The following is a 21,261-nucleotide window of genomic DNA, read 5'->3' as shown; positions in this document are numbered from 1 at the left end:
AGAAACTGAGGTTCTGTTTGGCTCTGCTCTCATCTTTGAGTTCAGAGCAGCAGTGGGTGGGTGGCCGGACCAGGAGTGGCTCTTACTTGTAAGTTCGGTGGAGTGGAAAGCGTGTACACACAATATATACACACAGGCACACACGTATACTTTTATCTACAGAGAGGGACAAAGCAAAAGAGGTTTCACATTTCTCCAGCTCTAACCACAATATGTTGTTTTAGTTTACTGGAGTAAGTGATTATCCACTCCACAGAAAATTACTATTTTGGTTTTTGCTAAAGGGTGGTTTGTTCTACAGCAGAGAAGTACAAAAAGACTAAGTTTCCAAAAAGAGTATTTTTGTCCTGTAGCAGAGCCCCAGGGTGTGGAAAAAAGAGGATGGGCTTGGGGGTCAGAACTCCTGCATTTACTCCCCTCTCTGCCCTGGATACCCTGCTGTGTTGGGGGCAAGTCCCCCTTCTGAAGTACAGACGCATTTGGGATGATTGCTCATCTATCTATAAAAGAAATATTAAAGAAGAAACCCTTACCTTCCACTTTCTACTGTGCAATCTGACCCACAGTAACCCTGGGACACTGAGAATGCAGGTTTGGGGTCAGATGGAGCCAAGTTAAGATTCAGCTTGGCTGCTTCAGGCCGGTGACTCAGCCTCTGGGAACCCACGTTTCCTCCTCGATGAAACAGGGTTAATAATGGTACCCACTTTCTAGGGCTGCTGTGAGGATTAATAAAGGGGTGCATGTGAACACTTGGTTCAGTGTTTGTCACATGGTATGTCCCTGACAAGGGTGACTGTAAGCATGGTGGAAATAATTAACAAAATAGCACAATATAAAAAAATTGTCAAATAACAATAATTATCAAAACTGTGTGCCAGAAAAGATGGGAGGCACAAAGCAGAGGACAGTCTGTGACCTTGAGGAGATAAATGTATAAAACATGAAAACAATAAAAGCCAAAATGAACTGAGTGCCAGGGAGGGGTGGCGAGAGGTGATGTCAGGACTCAGAGGGGGTGAGAGCCCCTCGGACTGATGTGGTCAACAGAGGCTCCCCGGATGTGGGCGGGAGAGGAGCTGGGCCTTATTACATCTGGGCGGCAGTAAGGAAGATGGTGAGAGTCCCAGGAGGGGATGTAATGGGCTTTCAGAGGTCAGTACACAGACTGCTTTGATGGAGCAGAGGGTTTTTAATAAAATATAAGTGGGGCAAAGGCCTGTCTAGTTTCTTTCTTAGGGAAATAAATAAACAAGCATGTCTTCTTACACAACATTCTAAATCTAAAATTTATTTCAGTGAATGGCTGGCTTGGTACAGGGGACTGTGTTGCAGTGGCCAGAGCACTGAGATGTCTGCCCCTTCCTGGGGCACGTGTGTCACTTACAGACACAGCCGGGGGCTGGGCTGGGGGCAAGGGGACAGTGGATGTGTTCACAGGGGCCAATCCCAGCTGTCCAGCTGGGCAGGGCCTCCAGGTAGCCAGAGATTTTGGCTGGAGAGTACTAGAAGCTGAAACCTCCTTGGTAGGTCTCTTTTATTGGCTTGCTCTGTTATCTGTGGTTTGGATCCTCTAATGTGGCCATCTAGAGGTCCACATGCCCAGAATTATTCTGTTGAACAGGTTGTGAGTCTGGGTGCTGAGTCTATGGTTTGTAGAGATTCTGTAACAGGATAAATTATTCACACACACACACACAAGACTAGCGTACTTAGCCTCTACTTTCCCCACCCAAACCCAGGAAATAAAGCCAACACTAGATTTCTAAAGACCCACCACAAGTTGGGATGCCTGGGTGGCTCAGTCAGTTAAGCATCTGCCTTTGGCTCAGGTCGTGATCCCAGGGTCCTGGGATCGAGTCCCGCATGAGTGGGGAGCCTGCTTCTCCCTCTGCCTGCTGCTCCCCCTACTTGTGCTCTCTCTCTCTGACAAATAAATAAATAAAATCTTAAAAAAAAAAACCTTAAAAAAAAAGACCCACCACAGATTATGGTGAGGGGAGGAGCTTGTGGGCAGGGGAGGTGGGAGTGCTCATCCAAGAACCGGGGGAAGTGTGGAGATGGGGTCCGAGATTGGAGGGTGACTGCAGGATGCCATGTCCTTGAGCCATGGGGACCAGCCCTGAGAGGTTATTTCTGGGGCCATTTGCAGAACAGCATCCACGAGATGGTTGGTGGAGGCCAGTGCTCAGCAAACAAAGCATGGAGAGGCAGTGGTAAAGCTGGTGACCACCCCAGTGTGGTCACCTATCCAAGTTTTCTGGCCAACTCCTATCCAAATTTTCTGGCCTCACCAATTCCAGAATTATTGAATTACCCAATGCAGAGGGACAGAGGTCTACCCTTCCCCAGACACACACCAATTACCGAGTTCCCAATATGTCTCCTGCCAGCCAAGAGAAGGCTGGGGAGCTCGGTGCAGATTACATTTGATTTCAAGAAATGGGATACTTTGACATATCTTGCACCCTAGATTTGTGGACTAATTTCTTTTCCCACTAAACTTCTGTTTATCTTAAGTTAACTATAAGCAATTGGGTAAAGGAGCCAATTGATTTGCTGGCATCTCCACTGTTTCTCCATGTGGAAAGCCCAGGCTAACCCAGAAATCTCTGTGGCTAACCTTTCAAGAAGGCAACCAAGTCTCCTAGGTCTCTCACCATGGTCTAAAGATCAGTTGTTGGGTAGGCCTGCCCCCTGAGAGCAGAGACTGCCCAGGAACCAGGCCAGGTGACAAGCAAGTATGGGATTTGTACTCACCATGCCCACACAGTTCAGTGCCTCAAGGCCAAAGGGCATTTGCAACTGCAGAACTTACAAAGCAAATTTCCAAGAACAATCCTGTGACCCTTGAATTCCTGGACCAGATCAAGGATGTAAAAGGGGTCAAAGTGTGGGAGAGAGAATCTGGGAAAAAGGTTCCTTGGGCAGGTGCTTTGCAAATCCTGTCTGTCCCCCAGGAGGGTGGGCAGTTCTTTCTCCTTCATCCCAAGACTAGTGCAACCGTTGCTACAGTCAATTTTGTAACATTTGCATGACCCCCAAAAGAAACTCCATACCCATTAGCAGTCACTCCCCATGTTCCCCCAAGCTCCACAACCCCAGGCAACCCCTCATTTATTTCCTGTCTGTATAGATTTGCTTAATCAGGGCATTTCATAGAAATGGAATCCTATGTAATGTGGTGTTTTGTAACTTGCTTCTTTCACATAGCATCTTTTCATGGTTCATTCATGCTATCTCATATATCAGGACCTCGTTCCTTTTTCCTGCCCGATAATATTCCATTATATGAACGTATCACATTTTGTTTATCCATTTACCAGATGATGGACATTTGGGTTGCTTCCACTCCTGGCTATCATGAATAATGCTGCTATGAACATTGGTATACAAACTTTTGTTTGGACATATGTTTTCATTTCTCTTGGGCGTACACCTAGGTCTATGTTTTAACCTTTTGAGGAACCACCTGGCTGGTCACTGAATCATAGAATCACTTTTTTTTTTTTTTGTCACTGAATCACTTTTAAAGAAATGGTAGGGGACAAATATAAAATTGTGTCTTGATTATGTCACGTGTTGTGCTTGTTTAACATACTGATCACAGATAACCTCAGCCTCCACTACCCCCCCATCACCCACCCTGTGTGGCCTTGGAGTTCAGGCCCAGAGGGAGGAGGACAGAGGGAGGAAGGGAGGGAGAGAGAGAGAGAGAGAGAGAGAGCGAGAGCAAGGGCAAGGGAGCAAGACATTGCAGGCAAACAGAAGCTTAAAGACAAGGCATAGAGACCCCAGATGAGACCCCAGGAATGGTGAGAATTGGCTAAGAATGGATAAAGAAGACATGGTACATATACACAATGGCATATGACTCAGCCATCAGAACAATGAAATGTTGCCATTTGCAACGACGTGGATGGAACTAGAAGGTATTATGCCCAGTGAAATAAGTCAATCAGAGAAAGACAATTATATGATCTCACACATACGTGGAATTTAAGAAACAAAACAGAGGAGCATAGAGGAAGGGAGGGAAAAATAAAACAAGATGAAATCAGAGAGGAGACAAACCAAAAGAGACTCTTAACCATAGGAAAAAAACTGAGGGTTGTTGGAGGGGAGGGGGTTTGGGGGGTGGGGTAACTCGGTGATGGGCATTAAGAAGGGCATATGATGTGATGAGCACTGGGTGTTACATAAGACTGATGAATCACTGACCTCTACTTCTGAAACTAATGATACACTACATGTTAATTAACTGAATGTAAATAAAATTAAATTTAAAAGAAGAATTGGATAAGAAGTGGCTTGGACCCAGAGGTCCGTGAGGCAATTAAGATAACAGTGTGTGCTTGGAACTGATTTACTCAATATTCAACCCATCTGTGGCCACTACTGTGTGCCAGGTACTCTCTTTAGGTGAGGTTGTGATTATACACGAATGTTTTACCTAATCTTCACAAACATCTGAGGTGACTATCATCCCATTTTATAAACAAGCAAACTCAGGCTCAGATAATGACTTGGCCAGGGTCATACAACTCTGACTGACAATCTGGGATCAGGAAACTTGTCTGCCTGACTCCGAGGCCAGTGTTGTTAATCAATACATGCCTCTCAGTTGACCTGGACTCCTGGGCTTACCTTGCCAGCTTCTGATTTTGCATGCCTCCAGAAATCCTTCTATGTAGTGAGGCGTGCTTGTAAAATGGGTCTCAAAACAAAACAAAACAAAACAAAAAACCACCTCAGGATATGTAGTGTGTAACTATTTCCATGGTGTAAATATTCCTACCACAGCAGATTTCAAGACAGCATCACTTTAACAACTAGTTCATAAAATTCCGGAATATTTAATGATCAGCGTTCAAGAACCAGTATAGCAATGTCAGCACATCTCTGCTTCTGTGCCTTTGCATTGTATGGATCTTTCCGCTTAGTCCTTAGAATCTGATCACCAAAGCTCCAGAACGACATGTGTCCTTGAGCGTTCTGGTAAATTGCAGGGTTTAACCTGTAATACTGACTTAACGAACCATTTCTGGGGGAAGACATGTTCGTAAAACCTGGTGTTTCATGACTCACAGAAATAGAAGCAAAGTCATATTAAAGAAATGCACTAAATTTGTATGCGTTTTCTCTTACCTCTAAGTAATAGTTAAGATACTTTTAGGCTTATTCCAGAAATGTCAGTTATAAGCCAGTGACCATATGATAGAAGTTAAAGTTGACAGAAGCCAGACCTATTTCATCTTTTTTTGTAAGATTTTAGTTATTTATTTGACACAGAGAGAGAGCACACAACAACACAAGCAGGGGGAGCCTCAGGCAGAGGGAGAGGGAGAAGCCGGCTCCCCACCAAGCAAGGAGCTGGATGTGGGGCTCGATCCCAGGACCTTGAGATCACGACCTGCGCCAAAGGCAGACGCTTAACCGACTAAGCCACCCAGTGCCCCAACACAGTATTTCTTAAACTGGGGTCTGCATGTTCTACTAGAATTTAAAACTATAATACTTGTTTTCCATGGTAATTTAAAAAAACTTTATCACTTATAAGGATAAAATTTCTCTTTGTGCATGATTCACAGCCATTTAACAAACAAGCTTTAGTTTCTTTTTTTTATTATTATGTTACGTTAATCACCATACATTACATCGTTACTTTTTGATGTAGTGTTCCATGATTCATTGTTTGCGTATAACACCCAGTGCTCCATGCAGAACGTGCCCTCTTTAATACCCATAGTCTCTTAGCGGAAACGAATTCTTTGGGGGTAGCGGGCACATTTTTTTTTCCCTTTAAAATGAGTATATACATTCCTCATGGATGAGAAACCCTACTCCATCCCTTAGACCCTGATCACCTTTGAGAAAAAATCACCCTTCCATATTGTTTCCAGATTTTTTTTTTTTTACAGATTCCTTTCAGCTTTATTCAGCTTCTTTTGTTTTCACACAAACAGGCAACCAGTAACAAACCCCAACTCTCGCTGTGTAACAGATCAGGGCGAGCAGGATAAATTGGTAATCTGTAATCTTCCAGCCAATTTCATGTGGTTCACCAGAGCAAGATCTGCAGGAATGGTATTCCTAGCTGCTAATGACCAACTTCATTATCACACCACCCTGAGCCCACATTTTGCCGTTAGCTTATAATGGGAGTCATTAGGTTCTAGAAAATTCTCTTTCTGTCCTATTTCTAAATTTGATTTCCCCAGAATCAGAGAGAATACAAATTCTCCTGAGCTTTGTGTATAAGCAGTGAAGGTGTGGATGAAAGGAGAACTTGCATCATCTTTGTGCTGCTGCCTGCCATGGCCGCACACAGCCCCGACCCAACCGAAGAAGCCAAGCTCCAGATGGACACTGCCGCTCGAGCTCACTCCTGCAGCATGCTTAGAGTTTTCCATAGGAAATTAACTAAATAACACTAACATTCCTTCCCTCTCTCCTTTCCACTCTTCACTTCCCCCTGTAATGAAACAGCTTAAGCTCAGCACTTAGGCTGTCTCGCGGGAGCAAATTTTGACAATTTCATTCTCTCGTGACCCTCCGATCAAAAAGAAAAGTCTCTTTACTCCTTCACTTGCTTATTCTAAAAAGAGTTTCTCATCAAGACTGTTGTATTTCACTGAAGATGCAACTTTCTGACACACTCTGTCCCGAAATGGTAGTTCAAAGATGCATCCTTTAAAAATAGCAAAAGCGGCACTTTAAGGAGAACCCATTCACACTGTAAGCGGATCCGATCCTGTATTCAACAAAATAATTGGGGCACAAATAGCAGTTTGCTGGTGCCGTAGACATAAAATCATCCAATGAATCAAAATGAAGGTCAAATCTTCCCTGAGTGGTCATTCTCTTGTTTAATGTGTGTGTTCCTTCTTCATTATGAACCCAATAATGGAAAGTTTAAATGGAAATGTTCAGTAGCAATTTAAAAATATTGATGGGGGCGCCTGGGTGGCTCAGTTGGTTAAGCGACTGCCTTCGGCTCAGGTCATGATCCTGGAGTCCCGGGATCGAGTCCTGCATCGGGCTCCCTGCTCAGCAGGGAGTCTGCTTCTCCCTCTGACCCTCTTCCCTCTCGTGCTCTCTGTCTCTCATTCTCTCTCTCTCAAATAAATAAATAAATAAACTCTTTAAAAAAATAAAAAAAAGAAAGGTTGTTTAAAAAAAATAAAAAATAAAAAAAAATATTGACGGAGTACCTTGTAGGTGCATAGCAATTACTATCTACTTTAGACACACCATTCCGTCGACTTCAGTGCACTCATGGCCTACAGGGCAAAAAGTTCTGTGACAGGTGATGGGGGACATAAGCAGGTGGTCCCCGCCTTCAGAGAGTTTATAATTCAGGGTGGAAGAGAAGCAAGCCTAGAAATAACCAGAATCCAGGCAGTTCCACACTCAGTGTGTATTCCCTGACCCCTCACTGGCCAGCACTGTGCTAAGATGATTGAGACTCAGTGGTGAGCCCAGGAGAAATGGTACCTCCCATAATGAGGGAGAATGCAATGTGAAAAGTCCTTCCTTCCTTCCTTCAACAAATATTTATTGAGCATCTTTTGTGTGTCAGCTGCTCTTCTTAGAGCTGTGGGTATAGCAGTGAACTTTCAATAATAATCATGGCGATTATGTGCTTTTGGGGAGATAGAAAGCAAATACGTAGTTTCGGGTAGGGGTAAGTGCTGTGAAGAATTTAGAGAGGGGTACCCGGATGAAAAGTGACGGTGGGGGGCTACTTTAGAAAGGGTGGTCAGGGAAGTCCTCTCTGGGAAGACGTTTGAGTAGAGACCAGATGACGGGAGAGAACTGAATTGGCTTTTCCTGGGTCTTGAGCCTGCCGGCCTTTGATCTGTAACTACACCACCAGCTCTCATCCGGCAGATCCCCCGAGACTTGTCACCCTCCATAATCACGTGAGCCTTTTTGTTCTCTTTTAGAACACGTGATTGGATGGAGGGTCCCCCCCCCCACATTAGGGAAGGCAATCTGCTTTCTTCAGTCTGTTGATTTAAATATTAAATTCCTCCAAAAACACCCTCGCAGAAACATCTAGAGTAATGTTTGACCTACTATCTGATCGCCTTGTGGCCCAGTCAAGTTGGCACAGAAAATCATCCAGCACACGGACAGGGAGATGTACTTCGCCTCTTTTTCCAGTCCCACCTCTCAATTACTCTTCCACATGCTCTGCACCTCACTCTGGACCCCCGACTGCATTCTACTCATGCCTGGCACTTCCTGCCTTCCTGAGCTGCTCCAGCAGGGTCCCCCCCGACCCCCCGCCCCATCATCATCTCTGCCTGTCCAGCTCCTGCCCATCACTGAAGCCAACACCGCCTCCTCCTTGCAATACGTCCTGTCATCCTCAGTGTGACGGTACCTCACTTCGCCTTCCCTTATGTCCCCCTTTGGCATTTAACATACTTCCCTCATGTCATTGTTATTTATATAATTCAGGATTGAAGCGAGATGCCTAGCAAGAACAATTTCCTCCCCCCTCACTCTTCTGAGAGATGTTTTACGAATTCACCTGGGAACCACGGGGAGGACAGTTGAAGCTGTTTTACAGGAATGAGTGGCCGTGGCAAACGGTTTGCCATCTCTTGCTTCCTCATCTGGAGAGCGATAGTACCTACCTCCCAGGGTTAAATGTGATGAAGCCTCGGAAGCACCTAACCCAGGATGTGGTGAAGAGAGAGCCCTCTGTAAAGAAGAGTTGTTGCCAAGGCCACTGAGGAGAGGCTCCCTCAGGAGGTGGACCCACGGCTCCCACAGCTCCCACAAGTCCTGAGGGGAGTTTTGCACAGGCGGGTGGAGCAGATAACACAATTCACTGGAGAGGATGTGAATTGGGAAATGAATCCTTTAAGGTTGAAAAAGAACCGGTCTGATCCCCTCTGTCTTTCCCAGAACAGGGCAAGTGGTTCTGGATATGAAAGAGGGGGATGCTTAAATGATCCTGATAAAACCTTCTGGGGCAGCCAGGGCACAGAGGCAGGGGAGGTGGTGGAAAGGGCCTGCTGAAGGAGCTGAGGACTTGGGAAGGTGGAGGCATCCTTGGTCCTTCGTGGCCTGTGGGAGGCAGAGGGCGTGCCCTGGCATCCCCCAGAGGACCCTGGCAGCCTTCTGTCCTGGGAGCTGAGCTGGCCCACAGAGGCAGCGCTTGGGAGTAAATCAGTTGTTCCTATCAGGGCTCTGGAGACCCTGCCTCAACTTTAGTTATTTACGTTTTTTCATTTTTCACTTATTTTAATAAATGTCTTATTAAAGTATAACAGGCATGCAGAGAACTGCAAAAATCTAATTGTCGTAGCTCAATGAATTTTTGTAAAGTGAACCCAGCCACCGAGCCACCACCTACGTCAAGAAATAGAACATTACCAGCCACCAAGAACCCTCCCTCCTCATGCCCTGTCATTAATCTCCACCCCCGTCCTGAGAAGTCATCACTAGCCTGACCTGGACAACATAGATTCATTTGCCTGTTCTTCACGTGCATGGAATCATACGATATGCGCTCTTTTGTGTCTGGCTTCTTTTGCTCACGTTATTTTCGTGAGATTCATTCCTTTATCGTGTGTGAGATGTGAGATTCTTTCTTTCTCAGTGCTGACTAGGTTTTCGTTGTATGAGTATGTCGTAATTTCTTTGCCCATTCTACTGCGGAGGCCCATTTGGGTTGTTTCTGGTTTGGGGCTATTGTGAACAATACTACTAGAAACATCTAGAAATGTTTGCATTTCTGTTGAGTAAATACCAAGAAATGAAATTACTGGGACTTAGGGAATGTGTATATGCAGTTTTAATGGTAAAGGGGTTGTGCCAATTTACACTCCCACAAAGAGTGAATGAATGCAACAGTGTCACCGTACCAGCCTCTCTACATTGTTGCCAATATTTGGTATTGAAAGACTCTTTGACCTTAGTCATTATATTGAGTGTATAGAAGGATGATCTGCTTTTCATAGCCCTGGAATGTGGCAGTGGAAAGCAAGTGCCAGAATGGGTCTGATCCATTACCCCCGAGATCTCCAAAGTGAGGTGTGTTTCCCCAAAAGAGCATGAACCAAGGGGTCAGGAGAGGCAAGAGAACTTGTATTTGTATGCTTTATTAAGATCTAATTCGTAAACCATACAATTCACCCATTTAATGTATACAATTCAATGGCTTTTAGTATATTTACAAATATATGCAATCATTGCCATAGTCATTTTAGAATAACTCATTATCTCAAAAAGAAACCCCATGCCCCTAGGTATTACACTCCTATCACCTGGTATCCCTACTAGTCTTAAGCAGTCACTAATCTACCTTCTGTCTCTATAGATTTCCCTATTTTGGGAAATCACATCCTGTGTGGTCTTTGGTGACTGGCTTTTTTCACTTAGCATAATGTTTTCAAGGTTCATCCATGTAATAACATGCACTTGTAGTTCGTTCCTTTTTATGGCCAAATATTATTCCATCGTATGGACTATATGTACTTTTAATTATTTAAAAAATGTTGATGTTTTCTGTGTTTTATAATATAACATAGAATACTAGTATAAAATTTAATATATTAATATAAAAGGACTCACCTGTGGTTTATAAATAAGTAAACGTATACATACAAACATACATACACCAGGGAGAAAATCTTAAAAAAGGCTTTACTGATAGAAATTCACCATCAATAGAGTTTGAAGTTCCCTGCATTAGAACCAATGTTCTCTTTCCCTTGGGGTTAAAAGTAGACTTGACTTCCCTTTCGGACTGCCTAAGTTCCAGAATTTGTTTGTTTCAGATAATCATGGTGGGAAAAGGAGCCAAAAGAGTGAGTATTCCTGATAATGTGGTAAATGAGTGGTCCAGGTGGTCTAAATTTAATTTAGAAAAATAAGACAGATTTGACCATATTTATATTTCCAAATGTTAAAGAGCTAATCAATCTAAAATTACATCATTCCCCCTGTCATAACCTCTAATAGGAGAGGCTGTGCTTCTCTCAATTTTTTGTCTTCTCGAAGAGTCTGGTACCAAAGTGCAGTCTAACTCCTCTGTCTGAGCACCCGTTCTGCTGTCTCTGCATCTGGCAATGCTCCGGGAGAGCCCAGCCTCCTCCTGAAAGGATCTCAGTCAGGGCCCTTTCGGTTGCAAATAACAGAACCTCACTCGCTCTGGCACAATGGTTCTCCATGGAGGTGAGATTTTGCCCCCCCCCACTCCCACCCGACCCCCACTGGGGATATTTGGCATTGTCTGGAGACCTTTCTGATTATTACAACTGGAAAGTGCTACTAGCATCTGGTGGGTAGAGCCCAGGGATGCTGCTAAACAATCCTATAGTACAGCAGCCGCTCCCCAGCAATGAAGAATTATCCGGCCCTAAATACTAATAGTGCCAGTCTTTCTCCGTCTCTCCTCTGTCTGGGTCTCTGTCTCTCTCTCTCCCCTCCCTCTATCTCTCCACGGAGTAGTCCGTCTTTGCATCTCTCTAAGACTGAGTTTTATTCTTCCCTGTTTATAGACTGGCCATCTGTTTCGCTAAGCAACGGCAGCAGACGACCACCCACAGCTCCCAAATTCACATGTCCTTAGTTCAAGTGATCAGTGAAGACTGATGAGCATCCCTGAACCACAATTCCAGAGGAGAGGGACCCTAGTTCACCCAGTTTGGATAGCTGTCCACCTCCTACCTCATCTGTTAGAGCTGGGTGGCGGGATCACTGTCCCACATCGTTGCCAGGTCCTATTCCTAGAAATCAAAAGGCGGCAATTCTCAGAGAAATGAGAGTCTGGGTTGAATGCACCATGGCTAACCATTCCTAACTCCTATCATGCTTCCTGGAAATCTTTTGCTACCTGTCTTTTGTCTCCTCCACTACACTAGAAGCTCCCATGGGGCTCATCTCTCTAGCACACTGCCTAGCACATTGTGAACACCTAACAAAGATTCTTTAAATGAAGGAGCATTTACTCATTTGCTTCCATTCATAAGTGATGACAAAAGCCCCTGTTTACAAACCTGTCCATAAAATACTACGAAACAAAACACAGCGTGTGATTGACAACAACGGGGAGGGTCATGTGCCATAAACTTGGAAAGTGGCAAAAGGAAAGAATAATTCTGAAAAGTGCTTGAGCAGAAAGTTACAGAGTGGGAAAGTTTCCTTCTAAGGTAATCACTGTCAGTCATGGGCAGTACGGATGTTACATATGAAAATCCTGGTGTCAGACCTCATTACGGAAGGTGATCTAAAACCTCACTTGGCATTTCCTTCCACATTTTATTTATTGATTGATTTTTATTTTTTTAAATTTATTTATTCATGAGGGGGGGGGCTCCCTGTGGAGCAGGGAGCCCGATGCGGGACTTGATCCCAGGACCTGGGATCATGACCTGAGCCGAAGGCAGACGCCACCACGACCTGAGCCACCCAGGCGCCCTCCTTCCACATTTTAAGATCAGAACTTCTTTACATAAAAAAAAAAAAAGAAGGAAAAAAGAAGAAGAAGAAGAAACAAAAGAGATCAGATCCTGCAGCCTCAGAGACAACCTCTAGGTTAGGGCTGCCCATCCACCATCTGCCCGGCTCAGGCTTTACTGTCTAAAACCTGCTTATGCAAAAGTCCTCCATGGTGAGAGCAGAGTGATCATAGAAGTTTAAAGTGAAAACGATATTAAATCACTTTTAGGGGCTGAATTGCATTACCCGCCCCCCCCAATTCATATGCTGAAGCCCTAACCTCCAGTACCTCAGAATGTGAGTGTATCTGTAGATGGGGCCTTTACAGAGGTGATTAAGTTAAAACAAGGCTGTTAGGGTGGGTGCTAATCCCATCTGATTGGTTTCCTTCTAAAAGATTAGGACACAAACGAGCCTGTGCGCAGAGGGAAGACCGTGTAAGGACGCAGCCAGCGGAGGATGGGGACCTCAGGAAGACACCTTGATCTTAGACATCCAGCGTCCAGAACTGTGAGTAAATAAATTTCTGTTGTTTAAGTCACCCAGCCTGTGAAGTTTGGTTATGGCAGCCCTAGCAAACTAATAACTTCATTTTCTCTGATGGCTCTTCATCTTTCCAAGTATAGTTTTATTATTTGTTTATTATTGCATTTGTAAATTATTTCATTGAACCAGCAAAGGAAAAGCACAGATACTTGACCTCCATAACAAGTTTATCGGATATCCACAGAAAGAGAGCCTGAAAAAAACCAAGAATTAGGGCCCACCCTAATCCAGGATGACCTTTTTTTAACTTGATTACATCTGCAAAGACCCTGCATCCAAATAAGATCCCACTCACAGGTAATGGTGGTTAAGACTTAAGTATATCTTTTTGGGAGACACAATTCTACCCGCTACAAATGACTACACTTGAAGGGAGTTGGACAGTGATTGTAAGAATCAGGAAGAATCTTCTGGAATGCCGGTGATGTTCTTATTCCTGATCCGGGTGCTGGTTACACTGTGGTTTCAATTTACGAAAATTTGCCCAGCTATTCCTCTCTGATATGTGCACTTTTCTCTATAGATATATGCTTTGATTTAAAAAAATTTTTTTAAGTCACCTTTGTTTAGAATTTACACTTGTTTATTCTTTTCATTTATATTTCTCTAAAATATTAGGAAAAAGCAAATCTATCAATGTCTCAAAATAAGGGGAAAAGAAGACTGTACTTGAATATATCACCATGGGCTTTGATTTTTCCTTTTTATCGGTGATCAAGAAACTAATGAGTAAAAGCCACAATGTATTCTATATTTTAAAGTTGAATTGATACTTTATTCTTCACAACAGCATCTATATATATTTGAAAAATATTTGGGGGCACCTGGGTGGCTCAGTCATTAAGCGTCTGCCTTCGGCTCAGGTCATGATCCCAGGGTCCTGGGATTGAGCCCCGCATCGGGCTCCCTGCTCAGCGGGAAGCCTGCTTCTCCCTCTCCCACTCCACAACCCCCCCCCCCGCTCATGTTCCCTCTCTCACTGTGTCTCTGTCAAATAAATAAATAAAAATCTAAAAAAAAAATATTTGTACACCAATGTCTCAGGCATTCTCTATTTCTTTATAGATTATTCTTGCCTGCCATATGGATTCACAGGCCCCTTGCATTAGTTCCAACGGCCACCCTGTGGTCACAGCTTGAGGATCACTTGTCTATGTGACAATGATGTGGGAATAATGTGCAGTGGTAAAAAGCATGGAATTTGGAGTCAGACTGGCTGGGTTGGAATCCCAGACTGTCATTTTCTTAGTATGTGAATTTGGTGTGTGTCTAAGCTTTTCCACCTATAAAGAGGACTGATAATAATAGTATTTAACTCATAGGATTATTGTGCTAAGATAACTTAATACATGTGAAACACAGAATCTGTAAGTTTCTGTTACACAGTAATTGGGTCAGATTATATATATTAGCCATTATTATTATTATTATTATTATTATTATCACAATTTGCAAATCTGTGGTTATTGCCAGAATGAGGGTCCAGGGCAGGTAGCTGCCCAGCCCCTGACTGGAGTAGATATTAGGGATACAGATTATTTGGGGAGGGAGGTTCTTACCTTTTGGCTACTGTTAATTATGCTGCCATGAACATAAATATACAAACATCTGTTGCAGTCCCTGCTTTCGATTCTTTTGTGTCTATACCCAGAAGTGGAATTGGTAATCAAATGGTAATTCTGTTTAATTTTCTGAGGAACCACTATACAATTTTCCACAGCCATGACCCCATATTATACTCCTACCAGCAAAGCACAGGGGTTCTGGTTTTTCCACATCCTTGTCAACACTGGTTGTTTTCTGTTTATTTGATAATAGCTGCAATGATCAATTCTATGTATTAATTTAGCGGGGCCTCGGTGCTCAGATGGCTGGTCAAACATTATTCTGGGTGCTTCCATGAGAGCATTTCTGGATGAGATTAACAAGTCCGTGGGCTTTGACTAAAGCAGATCTCTCTTCATAATGTGATGGGGCCTCATCCAATCAGTTGAAGGCTTAAGCAGAACAAAAAAGACCTGCCTTCCTGAGTTGTGGGAATTCATCAGCAGTTGGCTTCTAGACTAGAACTGGAATATTGGCTCTGCCTGGTTCTCCAGCCTGCTGGTCTACCCTGGAGATTTTTGGATTTGCCCACCTCTACAATCATGTCTCAACTCCTTATAATAATAAATAGATATATAATAAATATAATAATTTACATATACTAAATATATAATAATATGTGTTAAATATATAGTCTCCTATTAATCCTGTTTCTCTGGAGAACCCTGACTGATACAATAGTTATCCTAATACAAGCAGAGGTCTCATTAGTATTTGAATAAGTACTACAAATAAATACATAACATATGTACATTGTATATAAAACGTTTTCTTTTCATATATAAAACTTTCATCAAGACTTACTGTAAGCCAGGTACTACCCTAAGCACTTTCCATGTCTTAACTCGTGATGTGGACAACTCCCTGAAGCAGGCATTATTATCTCAAATTTATAGATGAGAAAGCAGGTACGTAGAGGTTAATAACACTTGTCTAAGGTCATGCAGCTGGTATGGGGTGATTCGAACTCAGCAGTCTGGCTCCAAAATCCTTGCTTTTGCCAAATGATGCTCGGACGCCTTCTGTTCTGGTAGCTTCACTTAATTCTAATCATCTTGGTGACTTCTCATGCCCTGGATTTCTCCTTCCATCACTTTCCCTGTTCCTAAAAGTCCTACCGTACTTCTGTTCCCTAAAATCAGTCAAGGCTGAGTGCTGCAATATTTCCGATAGTGGCATGTGGTGTGACGAGGAAGAACGATGGTTTCTGGTCATAACTGAACTTTGCAAATATGCCCTTGAGAAAAAGAAATGAGGAACCGCTAAATCCTTTACACTAGAAGAGGAAAAATTAAATCGTTTAAAAGTGAAAATTATTCCCATAATGTATTTCAGCCAAATAATTAAAGTGTACTTGTACATTAATGACACTTTCAAGACTCTCCTTGTCCTGCTTTGCGGGGCTCTCTCTTTTTCCCAGGGTTAAGTGAGGACAAGGTTTTTGAGGTAGGACTCAATTCCATTTCAAGAAAAGTCTCCCAAGGCTGGTTAGGCAAAGATTCCCATCCAGAATAATTGCCCAGCCAAGCAATTAAGTCACCTTTAGAAGTTACTAACTTGCAGCTGAACTTTGTGGAAACCAGAGCCACAGTTAAAATACACAGGTTTGGTATTTTTTAAAGATCAAACTCCCCCTCCAGAAAAAAACATATCCAGCACTTAAACTTGGAAATAGTACTAAGCTAGGTCCCTCTCTTTAGAACTGCTGCAAATGTTTTCATATCCTGTTGACCTTACCGTGTCCCATCTTTCAAAACCAAAGCCTGGATAATTTCCTCAAAGCCGTTTGCTTTGCCCTTGACCAGCTTCCCAGGATAATTGTCTCCACCTTCTGCAATGTGTCTTGGAAATGTGGACCTCTCCAGGTTGTAAAGCATTAGCTAGTGCTAGAAGGAGGCTTAGCAGGGCATGTCACACCTTGAATAGTTGTGAAGACTTCTAAATCAGAGAGGAATCTCAAAGACCATCATATCATTCTCCTTAACTTTACAGATGAAGAAATGGAACTCAGGGGTTTCATGGGAAGACACTAAAGGAATTTAAATAGGGATGGGCCAACATGGCTCTCCTGCTGTAATTACTTACTAAATCTGTGGGGTAAAAGCAAAGAATCTGATGCCTATACATTGGAACAATGGGCCCAAAACAGCATGATGAAATTCCACAAATAATAATAATAAAGGACTGCTTCTAGTCACAGAACCAGGAAGTTTCCCCAACGTGGGAGACAGATGAGGTTTGGCTGACCCCAATCTCTGGATGAGCCTGCAGAGACAGTGGTCAGCCAGATGTTAAAAAACCTAATTAAATTCTAATAATGGCACAATCACGTTGTGTTAGGATACGGATGAAATCTAGAAGGACATATAAAATGGTTCTTTGTAGTTACTTTTGGGCAGTGGAAGTAGGAAGAAGAGAGGGCTATACTTCTTACTTTATACGCACTGTATCACCTGACTTATTTTACAATGAGCATTGTATTAATTTTGGAATAAGCAAATCTGAACAACTTAAAAAAAATAGTGATTAACAAAAACTGAGGCTGAAGGAGAGTTTCCAGAGGAAGAACAGGAATGTCCTAGATAGATTGAATGGGACGTCTACTGTCTAGCCTTGGGCATCAAAGCGATATCAATAAGTTAAAAGTACTATATTTAGAAGGAAAGAGATCAAATGGTGGAGGGGGCTGGGAATCAGGTCACAGAGATTACTGAACAGATTTAACTAACTTCATACTTTTGAAACAACAGGGGAGTTATCGCTTATCTCATTCTGAAGAGCTAGTGCATAGAAATCCATCCATCCATTCATTCATTCACCCATTTATTCATCCAACACCACAAACAAAGTGTATCTTCCTTAAAAAAGCATTTGAGAAAGTATTTCTGCTGGCAAAGAATTAGGCTACTTTAAAAGGCTAAGTCACTTATCCTGGAGCATATTCAAGGAATGGTTGGCTGATCTATTCTCAGAGACAGACACCTGCATTTTTAAGGATGATGGACTAGGAAATGTCTAATGATTCTTACCAGTTTATATGTACGTCATTTGCCTGCTCGGAAGTACTGTGAAGGCCCCGAATTGCTAGCAGTGTAAAGGAAGGTTGAATTATTCACCGTGACATTCAAGGGCCTTCAGAATGTTGCTCTGATTGCCTTTCCCAGTGTTTCTCCTACCATCCCCATTAGGCACCCACTTCCCAGCCTCCCCGGTTCGTTTGTCAGGCACCTTCCTGCTCCTTGCATGTCCTTTGTTCATGCTGTTCCTTCCTAAAATGCCCTTTTGGCTTTTCTTGACCTAGTGAAATACAACTCATTTTTCAGTTTGAATCATTGACTACTACCTGGCTTTGAGGCTTTCCCTCTCTCCCAGTTACCACTTTTCAATGCTGACATTCCCTGGTGAGAATTCAGTTACACTGGTAGTTTACAGCTGGGGTCCAAACTACTTGGTTGGTCAGTGCTCACACATATTAGAGGTTATAATGTAAAACTCTACGCCGATGTCCCTGTAACGCATCTAATATTGTGTCATGGTTGGCTTTGGGTGCTCCTTTACTTACTGCTAGATATGAGCCCCTTGAGGTCAGGATCATGTCCAGTCAAATCTAGATTCTCTGGGCTTTGTAAAACCCTGTCACCTCCAGAGTCACCTGGAAATCTGTGCTGAATGAATTCATGGACTTGAAATACCTCTCATTCTGTTCCTTACCAGTCAGTTAAAATTTCCCACTTCAACAAGTCGTTACCTCCTCCGTGCTTTGAGACTTTAGTTGAAATTGGTATGATGTACAAATGCAGTATTTCTTACTACTTTAGAGGTCCTCAGGAACATTCTGAGAATACACCTAGCTGATGTAGTTAGGCCTTCAAAGAGAAGGATACCTGAGACTGTCATTCTCAGAGTGGGGAGTCTAGGGTCCAGCAGGTAAGAGTCTACTCTAGAGCACAATCCAACTTAAGGGTCCAATAGATCTGACTTTGAATTCTGCCTATGCCACGTCCTAGCCATGTGACCTTGAGTAAGATACTACTGTGTCTAAGCCTCAGTGTCCTCGAAAAAGGGAATAAAAATGGTACCTTCCTCATTGGGTTGTTGGAGGGACAATATCATAAGATCCTGCACACAAAGCACTAAGCCCAATGCCCACCACAGAGTAAGCACTCAGTAGAAATAGATATTATTATAGCTGTGTGTTCTGAACTTGGCAGCCACATAAACAACCTTGGATTCATGAGCAACTACTACCTGCTATAACCGCCCGCCCCCCACCAGCTGCTTCCAATACCATGCACACATAGTTATAGCGTCTGGTTCCTAAAAGGCATTATAAAATGTTGAAAGCACTCAAACATGGATTTTAATATTTGGAGCATTAGCTTCCAAAAGGAATGGGCTTTTACATTTGTTATGTCTAACATTGCAGTTTTTGCCTTAAATCCACCACCAAAATTACTTGACCCATTTGTATTAAGCCCTTTACGTGAGCAGAACATTGTGGCTTGCGCTTACTCAAATCCAAATTAAGGTCTAAATCTGAAGAAAGAAAAACACCTTTTTAAAGAACCAAAATCCATGAGGAGAGAAAGTAGGCCAAACACCTACTGGACAAGCTGTTGGAAAGGAGACACCATCTCTTTTAACTTTTGTTACTTGCTACTGGCCCTAAAATAAATCCGTTTGTGCCAACGCCTATTATTTCCCCACTTCCAAAGAAGATCAGCATTCAAACAATACAGAAGATTCTGGATAGGATCTCATAACGGTGATTACTTCCTACAGAAAGTTTAAGGTCTGGTTCTGCATCTTTCTGGCTGTGTGATTTTGCCGTACCTCAACCTTTCTTTTTTTTTTTAAATTTTTATTGTTATGTTAATCATCATATATTACATCATTAGTTTTTGATGTGGTGTTCCATGATTCATTGTTTGTGCATAACACCCAGTGCTCCATGCAGAATGTGCCCTCTTTAATACCCATCACCAGGCTAACCCATCCCCCTACCCTCCTCCCCTCTGGAACCCTCAGTTTGTTTTTCATAGTCCATCGTCTCTCATGGTTCGTCTCCCCCTCTGACTTACTCCCCTTCATTCTTCCCCTCCTGCTATCTTCTTCTTTTTCTTTTTTCTTAACATATGTTGCATTATTTGTTTCAGAAGTACAGATCTGTGATTCAACAGTCTTGCACAATTCACAGCACTCACCATAGCACATACCCTACCCAATGTCTATCACCCAGCCACCCCATCCGTCCCAACCCCCACCACTCCAGCCACACTCAGTTTATTTCCTGAGATTAAGAATTCCTCATATCAGTGAGGTCATATGATACATGTCTTTCTCTGATTGACTCATTTCACTCAGCATAACACCCTCCAGTTCCATCCATGTCGTTGCAAATGGCAAGATCTCATTCCTTTTGATGGCTGCATAATATTCCATTGTGTATATATACCACCTCTTCTTTATCCATTCATCTGTCGATGGACATGTTGGCTCTTTCCACAGTTTGGCTATTGTGGACATTGCTGCTATAAACACTGGGGTGCACATACCCCTTCGGATCCCTACATTTGTATCTTTGTGGTAAATACCCAGTAGTGCAATTGCTGGATCGTATGGTAGCTCTATTTTCAACTGTTTGAGGAACCTCCATACTGTTTTCCGGAGTGGCTGCACCAGCTTGCATTCCCACCAACAGTGTAGGAGGGTTCCCCTTTCTCCACATCCCCATCAACATCTGTCGTTTCCCGACTTGTTAATTTTAGCCATTCTGACGGGTGTGAGGTGGTATCTCATTGAGGTTTTCATTTGGATTTCCCTGATGCCGAGCGATGTTGAGCACTTTTTCATGTGTCTGTTGGCCATTTGGATGTCTTCTTTGGGAAAATGTCTGTTCATGTCTTCTGCCCATTTCTTGATTGGATCATTTGTTCTTTGGGTGTTGAGTTTGAGAAGTTCTTTATAGATTTTGGATACTAGCCCTTTATCTGATATGACATTTGCAAATATCTTCTCCCATTCTGTCAGTTGTCTTTTGGTTTTGTGGACTGTTTCTTTTGCTGTGCAAAAGCTTTTTATCTTGATGAAATCCCAAATAGTTCATTTGTGCCCTTGCTTCCCTTGCCTTTGGCGATGTTTCTAGGAAGAAGTTGCTGCGGCTGAGGTCGAAGAGGTTGCTGCCTGTGTTCTCCTTTAGGATTTTGATGGACTCCTGTCTCACGTTTAGGTCTTTCAATCATTTGGAGTCTATTTTTGTGTGTGGTGTAAGGAAATGGTCCAGTTTCATTCTTCTGCATGTGGCTGTCCAATTTTCCCAACACCATTTGTTGAAGAGACTGTCTTTTTGCCATTGGACATTCTTTCCCGCTTTGTCAAAGATAAGTTGACCATAGAGTTGAGGGTCCATTTCTGGGCTCCCAATTCTGTTCCATTGATCTATGTGTCTGTTTTTGTGCCAGTACCATACTGTCTTGATGATGACAGCTTTGTAATATAGCTGGAAGTCCGGAATTGTGATGCCGCCAGCTTTGCTTTTCTTTTTCAACATTCCTCTGGCTATTCGGGGTCTCTTCTGGTTCCATACAAATTTTAGGATTATTTGTTCCAGCTCTGTGAAAAAAGTTGATTGTATTTTGATAGAGTGGA

The 21,261-nt window shown here is 42.9% G+C and overlaps 1 pseudogene; it reads right to left on the bottom strand.

Moving 5' to 3' along the window:
• The window catches only part of LOC141374140 (uncharacterized), a 47,068-nt pseudogene extending 30,578 nt beyond the window's left edge, over window positions 1-16,490 (bottom strand).
• Window positions 16,491-21,261: the final 4,771 nt, after the last annotated feature.

Source organism: Callorhinus ursinus, unplaced genomic scaffold (assembly GCF_003265705.2).
Source record: "Callorhinus ursinus isolate GAN/ISIS: 27379988/994484 unplaced genomic scaffold, GSC_fseal_2.0 scaffold14, whole genome shotgun sequence".
In the NCBI taxonomy this organism is placed as follows: domain Eukaryota; kingdom Metazoa; phylum Chordata; class Mammalia; order Carnivora; family Otariidae; genus Callorhinus; species Callorhinus ursinus.
The sequence above is the reverse complement of the archived record's forward strand: the minus strand, read 5'-3'. Positions and strand labels throughout refer to the sequence as shown.